At 36.1% G+C, this 8,954-nt stretch overlaps 1 non-coding gene across 1 annotated transcript; it reads left to right on the top strand.

The window, feature by feature from the left end:
* Positions 1–3,894: 3,894 nt before the first annotated feature.
* Positions 3,895–4,001, top strand: LOC131236191 (small nucleolar RNA R71). The gene has a single exon (XR_009166622.1). It is a non-coding gene; the product is annotated as a small nucleolar RNA R71 (small nucleolar RNA).
* Positions 4,002–8,954: the final 4,953 nt, after the last annotated feature.

Raw genomic sequence — 8,954 nt, forward strand, 5'->3', positions numbered from 1 at the left:
TCTTCAATGGTAAAATTGGGGATAAAGGCATCATGTTACGTTGGGACACTCTTCCAAATCTTTGACATCTATCACAAGCAACACAGAAAGCATGGGTGTCTTTAAACATGGTGGGCTAGTAAAAACCACACTGCAGGATTTTTGCAGTGGTTTTCTTAGTAGAAAAATGGTCACCACATGCTTCCCTGTGGTAAAAAGAAATAACACTTTAAACTTCATCCTCTGGGACACAACGTCTAAAAATCTGATCAGTCTCATATTTATATAAATATGGGTCATCTCAAAAAAAGTTCCTAACTTCAGTTTCAAAACGCTTCCTATCTTGTGACTTCCAATGATATGGCATTTTTTCTGTTACAAGGCAATTTGGAGTTCGCAAATAATTGTTTATCAGGGAAAGTGTCCTGGATATGCATATCCTCAGTGGAATCATCTAACACCAATCTAGAAAGGTGATCGGCCACTACGTTTTCTACTCCTTTGTTCTCTTTTATCTCTAAGTCAAATTCTTGGAGCAGGAAGATCCATCTCAAAAGTCTCGGCTTTGCATCCTTCTTAGATAACAAATATTTCAAAGCCAAGTGGTCCGTGAAAATGACCACTTTGGATCCTAGTAAGTAAGACCTAAACTTATCCAAAGCAAAAACTACTGCAAGTAACTCTTTTTCAGTTGTTGAGTAGTTCACTTGGGCCAAGTTTAGAGTTTTACTCGCATAGTGAATAATGTAAGGCCGTTTATCTTTTCTTTGGCCCAAAACAGCCCCTATAGCATTATCATTTGCATCGCACATTAATTCAAAAGGAAGTGTCCAATCTGGTGGACGCATGATAGGTGCAGTGGTAAGGGATGATTTAATTTTATTAAAGGCACTATCACACTCATCTATCCACTTAAATGGAACATCCTTTTGAAGAAGATTAGTCAAGGGTCTAGTAATGACACTAAAGTCCTTGATGAATCTTTTATAAAAACCAGCATGCCCTATAAGTGATCTAATATCTCTAACAGTTCGAGGGATAGGTAGATTAGCTATAATGTCGAGTTTTGAGTGATCTACCTTGATTCCATTTTTGGAGATAACATGGACCAAAACAATTTCCTTTTGAACCATGAAATAACATTTCTCCCAATTTAAGACAAGGTGTTTCTCTTCACACCTAGACAAGACAAGAGATAAATTGTTGAGGCATTCATCAAAACTACTCCTAAATACAGAGAAGTCGTCCATGAAAACCTCAAGAAACTTCCCAACCATATTTGAAAAAATACTTAACATACACCGTTGGAAAGTTGCTGGGGCATTACACAATCCAAATGACATTTGTTTGAAAGCAAATGTGCCAAATGGACAAGTGAACGTGATTTTCTCTTGGTCTTCCAGGGCTATCTCTATTTGGTTATATCCAGAATATCCATCCAAAAAACTATAAAAGGAGTGACCTACTACTCTCTCTAGCTAAAACTTGATCAATAAATGGTAGAGGGAAATGGTCCTTCTTTATGACCTGGTTCAATTTTCTATAGTCAATGCAAACACGCCAACCAGTGGTGACACGTGTTGGTATGAGTTCATTATTAGAATTCTGCACAACAATTATTTCAGATTTCTTTGAGACTACTTGAGTTGGACTCACCCAAACACTATCAGATATTGGGTAGATGATTCCCACATCTAATAATTTAATCACCTCATTTTTTACAACTTCTATCATGTTTGGATTGAGACGCCTTTGAGGTTGTCTAATCGATTTGGCGTCCTCATCGAGGTGGATCTGATGAGTGCATATAGAAGGGCTTATACTCTTGATGTCAAAAATGGTCCAGCCCAAGGCTCCTTTATGGTTCCTTAGAACTTTCACCAATTTAATCTCTTGATCCTTGTCTAAAAATGAAGAGATCACCACAGGATAAGTTTTATTTTCACCTAAGTATACATACTTAAGCTGATTTGGTAGTAGTTTTAAATTAAGCTTTGGAATATTGGTTGGTGATGGCAGAGGTTGCAAGTCCTCAATAGATAGGATTTGAGTGCGTGGTATCCATTGGTACATACCAATGTCCTGGGTAGTAGTGCTCTCATTATCATCAGAAATTTCAGCAAGCACTTTTTCTAAATCAGAATTTTTCAAGTCCCCAATGACTTGAATCAATTCCTCAGTCAGAATAGGTTCCAATTCCTCTTCTTCTATCAAGCAGCCCATGAAATTCAGCTCATGGATTTCATTATTATCAATGGGCTGCTTACATAGATTGAAAATATTTAGCTCTAGAGTCATGTTACCAAAATACAAGTTCATCATTCTATTCCTGCAATTTATGATTGCATTTGAAGTTGCTAGGAATGGGCGGCCTAAAATGATGGGAACTTGAGCGCTAACATTTATACATGGTTCAGTGTCTAGTACAATAAAATCCACCGGGAAGTGAAATTTCTTCACTTGGACTAGCACGTCTTCTAAAATTTCCCTTGGTACCTTAATAAAGCGGTCAGCGAGTTGGAGTGTAATCGTGATTGGTTTAAACTCACCTAACCCCATTTGTTTATAAACTGAATAAGGTACTAAGTTGACGCTTACAACCAAATCTAGTAAAGCATGCTCAATTTGAAAATTCCTAATAATACAAGGAATAGTGGGACTTCTCGGGTCTTTGTATTTGGGTACAACCCTTTGTTGAATGATAGCGCTCACTTTCTCAGTAAGGAAGGCATTTTTGTGCACATTTAATTTCCTCTTTATAATGCACAAGTCCTTGAGATATTTAGCATATGATGAAATTTGTCTAATAGCATCAAGCAGAGGAATATTAACAGTAACCTTTTGGAGCACATCCAACACCTCTTGATATTTTATGGGGACAGTCGAATTCCGAAGTCTAGATGGGAATGGAACTGGAGGCTCATATGACTTAGTCTCTTTAGCCTTTTGTTGTTGCGTCTCTCGAACCATAGCAGGTTCATCATTTTCTTGAGACAGTAGCTCATCCTCCGGTATTTCTACCGGTTGCATTATCTTGTTATCGATCTCTTTTCCACTTCTCAAGGTAATGGTGACATTAGCTTATTCATGATGTAGCTCACTTGGATTTGAGTTTCCAATGAAATGTGTGTTTTTAGGGTTTGGCACAGGTTGAGAAGGAATGATGCATTTTTTCCTAGCATTTAGTTGAGTCTCAATCCTAGCCACAGCTGTCTTTAATTCTTGATTTGATTGGATTAGAGACTGATTCATTTGAGCTTGAAAGTTCATGAATGTGGTCAATGCATCCTCCATAGATGATCGCTTTGGTGGGGGCACATATGGTGCATTGTTAGGTGCCCTAAAGAAGTTGTTTTATGGAGGCATTTGAGGTGCATTGGGCGCATTAATTTGTGGTTCATTCCTCCAACTAAGATTAGGATGGTTACGCCAATTTGGATTATACGTGTTTTCCATTGGTTGCATAACTGACCTTTGGTAATTATTTATAGCATTTGCTTGATCATGCTCATGCATGATATTTTGTACAACTGAGATTATTGGACAATCCTTTATGTCATGGTCTGTCCACCACAAATGCTACAAAAATTACCTAAGGAAGTGTTTACTTTAACCATATCAACCTTCCTAATTTTCAAGGCTTCGACCTTTTTAGCCAATGCAGCGAATTTTTCATTAAGGTCGTCTTCCTCTTTTAGGACATACATTCCCGTTTTCTCTCTAGGAATGGGTCTAGTTTGGTCTGATTTAGCAGAGACATCTCATGTCTGCGTATTCTCTGCTAACATATCTAGAAAATCCCAAGCCTCATTATGATCTTTGTCAAGAAAGGTTCCATCACACATCATCTCTATGAACTGACGGGTATCCATGGTGACCCCCTTTCGGAAAGCATCAATCACGTGCCATGGTTCATAACCATGATGTGGACAAGTAATTAGAATGTCTTTGAAGTGCTCCCAAGCTTGAAAAAATAGTTCATTCCCCTTTTGGGAGAATGATATGATTTCTTGTTTTAGTACATTTGTTTTGTGCTCGGGAAAGAACTTTTTCAAAAACTCTCTACTTAAGGCTTATCATGAAGTGATTGTATTAGGTCTTAGAGAGTTGAGCCATGCTTTGGCCCGATCCTTTAGAGAAAATGAGAATAACCTAAGCTTAAGTACATCCCTATTGCTATTGTTTACTTGTAACGTTGCAATTACTTCCTCAAAGTCCTTGAGGTGTAAGTAGGGGCTTTCAGAATCTAAGCCATGAAATTTATGAATTCATTGAATCACACCTGGTTTAAAATCAATGTTCCCTGTGTGAGCAAGGAACACTATGCAAGATGGTAAAGTTGATCTCTCAGGGTTTAAATGTTCACGTAAAGTCTGTGGTTGGTTTAACACATTCCTATGAACTTCATTTTCATCCTCAAGAGGAGGATTATGTTGATTTTCTCTATTTTGATTTATAGTTGGATCTAGCAGATTTGGATTTGGATTTGGATTATTAACTGGGTCTGCCATGGAATCCAAGTGATGTTGAGTGCCTCTTCTAAGTGAATGATCAAGTCCTGGAACTAGTCCCCCTTCAAAGGAGAGTCGATTGTTTTGATCTCTACCCCAACGGGACATAAACCATCCACACCACACAACAAATACCACTAATTCAAATAGCAAGTATGATACCTAAAATAAAAATAAAAACTTAAATCAACAACCTAGGCGGTAGGGCAAACCATGAGAGTTCAGTCCACAAAGCAAAATAAATCAACAACCCAGGTGGCAGGGCCGACCATGAGGGTTCAATCCACAAAACAAGATAAATCAACAACCTAGGTGGCAGGGACGACCATGAGGGTTCAGTCTACAAAATAAATAAATAAATAAAAGTAAAACTAATGCAGAAATTAAACAATGCTAATCTGGAAAATAAATTCAACGGATGATCTTTGTGATCAAACAGCAACTGTAGGACAACCATAGCACTTGGGTGATAAAATCCCAAGTAGGGCAACCTTATGTCATAGTTAGTGCTTGAAAGACCCAACTGAATTTATTTTCAAAGAAAAAGAAAAGAGAAAAAAAAATCTACAGAAAATCTGGAGGGTTTAGAAGAGAATTTACCTTAAAAGAAAACTTACCTTAGCTATCTTGCACAGATCTGATCTATCTCAGTCTCTCCCCGACAATAGCGCCAAAAACTTGATTGCTTGCCTCCAAGTGCAGAGGTTCGTAAGTAGTATCCCGTGAATACAGGGTCGATCCCACAGGGAGATGAATTGTGAGAAGAAAAAAATCAAATGCAAAACAAAGTAATAAAAATTAATCTGATGATTTAATTTTGGGACTTTTGAATTAATGCAATTCAACTGAATAAAATAACACCCAAGCTTCGAAGTTCCACACATAAGTTAATGTTCCAAAATCATGGTGACTTGGATAACACAACTAGGATTTGAGCACTATGGTCAGCCTAATCGGAAAATAAAACAGTTTAAATATTTTAATAAATGATATAAAAGATTAGAAAATAATAGATTTGCACCATTGACATATATTCTCAAGCCACTACATGAAAAATGAAAAAAAAGGACAGATTTTGAGACGGTTCTGGACCTCTCTAAAATTGCTTGGTTTAAAGACGCTTTAGAGACGGCCATAAACCGTCTCTAAAATTTTAGATGGCCCCTAACCATCCTTAATATTATCTTAAAAATATGAATGTCCAAAAATCATTTAAGACGGTCATTGACGGTCTTATGTGCGGTCATCTGAGACGGTCATTGGCCGTCCGCATTAAAGACGGTCCGTGACCATCTTATATGTAGTCATTTGAAATGGTCATTGGCTGTCTTTTACTTATAATCTGAGACTGTTAAAGACCGTCTCTATTAGAGACGGTCCTTAACCGTCTTATAGCCTTGTCAAAGACTCTCTATTAGAGACTGTCTTAAACCGTCTCTATTAGAGACTGTCAAAGACCATCTCTATTAGAGATGGTCCTAAACCGTCTCTAATGCTCAGGCTAACAAACAAGCTCAAAAAAATTATGAATTTTGAAAAAAAAAAAATAGTTGAGAAGCTTAGGAAAAAAATTAATAATGTTTAAGAAAATTTTAAATTTTGAAAAAAAAACTATAATTTTATAAAAATCTAGATTTTGAAAAAAAAAATTAAGAACTTCGAATAATGTTGATAATTTTGAAAAAAAAAATCGATAAAAAAATGATATTTTGAAAAAGAAAATTTAAAAAATTAAACAAAATTGTGAAAAAATTAACAAATTGAAAAAAAAAATATATTTTTTTTAAAAAGAAAACTAGATTTTGCATTTTGATAAGAAAAATTGAAAAGTTATATAACAAAAGTGAGATTAAAAAAAAAAAATGATATTTTGAAAAAAAAAATTAAGAAATTAAACCAAATTGTGAAAAAATTGACAAATTGTAAAAATATATATATTTTAAAAAAGAAAACTAGATTTTTTATTTTAACAAGAAAAATTGAAAAGTTATTTAACAAAAGTGAGATTTTGATGATGTGTTGTATATCCTTGCCGCCCCTATGTTTCTCCAACCCATTTTTGTGCCGGGAATAAAAAATTGTGTAGATTTAAATCTTAAGTGGACCACACCACTGGAAAGAATGATAATGTAGTACCTCGCCATTAAAAATTATAAAGAGCCCATCGTAAGGTTTTAATAATGTTTATTTGCAATCCAACTTGTTGATAATGTAAAGAAGATCTAGATGAAGGTAAACTACAAAGATCAAATTGATCCAAAACTTTTGTAGCCTTCAAAAGGTTTTTAATGGTTATTCATCATTGTTTTGATTGGTATGGCCCACCTGAGATTATTGAGTTCTTGTGATTTAAAATCACATCCTAAAATGTGATGGAAAAATATATGGATGGTGTCGATATACATAAAATATATGAAGGTAGGCCCTACACGGTTAGAGTAACACCCATGAAGGAGTTACCTAAATAGTGAAATGGTACTATAAGGTCACCTCATGGGAACTTCCCATGAGGTTAATCTGTGTGTGCCCCACCATGATGTGTGTAGAACATCTCAACACCATGCATTTGATGTGTCCCCTTTAAGTCCAAAAAGCAGTCGTATACGAAACTTAGGTGGGCCATAACATCTAAAACTATGTGAAGACATCTCTAAAATATATAAAAGCATTTAGTGGGGCCCACGTGAGTTTTGGATGTGTATGAAACTTGGTTTGACTCCTCATCCAAGTGGGACACACATAATGAATGGGTTGTATCTATGAACCACATCTAGGTGGGCCCAATAAATGATTATGAATGTTTTAATGGGAGGGTAACCCTCTCAACTATAGTATGTGGTGTGGCCCACCCAATATCTTTCTCATGTGTAGTATAATCGGGGCGAGTAATTAGTCAAATTGAGGGTAATGATCAATAAAATAAAGTGAATGGACCAGACATGTAAAATGGGCCAAATATTCTGGTCAAAATTGTGACCCAACTTACTGACCTCGTGAGAACCTAAGAATTGATGTTAGTAAGTTTTGTGGGCCCCATCATGATGTGTGTTGAACATCAACACCGTGGATTTGATGTGTCCCCTTTAGGTTATGAGGTATCTCTTCATTTATATTTTTTTGATATTATGAACATGTTGGATGTCAAATAAACATTACTGTGGGCCCAAGGAAGGTATCAACGGTGGAAATCATTATTCCACACTGTTTGGCGTGGCATGGCACACTTGAGTTTTGGATTTACCAAAAATTTGGGATCAACCCACATAGTTCATCCATTTTTTGAGATAATTTTAGAGAATTATCCAAAAAATGAATCATATCCAAAGATTAAATGGACCACACCACAAATAAGGGGAACGGATTGACTACTCCCTCTGACACCATCCCATGGCTGGTGGTTGGTGCTCTGTGAACCCAACTATGGTGTATGTGTTTAATCCATGTTGTCTATCTATTTTTAAATATCATCTTACGGTATGAGACCAAAAATGAGATATATCCAAATCGTAAGTGGACCACATTCCAAGAAATAGAGTTGAATGAGCGTCAACCATTAAAAAATATTTTGGGGCCATAAAAGTTTTGGATCAAGCTGATTTTTATTTTTCCCCTTCATCTGGCCATGTATAACCTAATCAACATATTGAATGTCAAATAAACAGTATAGTGGGCCTTAGGATGATTTTAATGATGGATATCCAATCACTATTGTTTTCATGTGGTGTGGTGCACCTGAGATATCAATTTATATACTTCTCAATTTTGAGATCAAGTCATAAAATGATCTTTATATACCTCTCAATTTAGGACCACACCACATTTTGAACGAAGTTGATATTTGTTTTTATTATTATTATTTTTTTTCCTTTATGTCTGACCTAATCACCAGGTCAAATAAAAATAAATATTACAGTGGGCACTTGAGATTTATATACCTCTCATTTTTGGGCCCCACCATGATGTATGTTTTGTATCCACACCTTCCATCCATTTGGAGAGATCATTTTAGGGCAATGTCCAAAGAACGAGTTAAATCCAAAGTTCCAGTGGACCCCAGCACAGAAAACAGATTGGCTACTCCCCCTACCACCAGCCATCTTTGGGCCCCACCATGATGTATGTATTTCATCCATTCCGCTCATCCATTTTTACTAATAGTTTAGGGATTGATCCAAAAAATTGGAGGGATAGAAATCTCAGGTGGACCACACCACATGAAAACAATAGTGATTAGATATCCACCATTAAATTCCTCCTAAGGCGCACTGTACTGTTTATTTGACATCCAATCTGTTGATTAGGTCATACAGGCCTAGATTAAGGGAAAAAATAAAAATCAACTTGATCTAAAACTTCTATGGCCCCCAAAATGTTTTTAATGGTCGACGCTCAATAGTGTTTTCTGATTGTGTGGTCCACCCAAGATTTATTTCAGGCTCATTTTTAGAGATCATATAAAAAATG

This window comes from Magnolia sinica, unplaced genomic scaffold (assembly GCF_029962835.1).
Source record: "Magnolia sinica isolate HGM2019 unplaced genomic scaffold, MsV1 ctg268, whole genome shotgun sequence".
Classification (NCBI taxonomy): domain Eukaryota; kingdom Viridiplantae; phylum Streptophyta; class Magnoliopsida; order Magnoliales; family Magnoliaceae; genus Magnolia; species Magnolia sinica.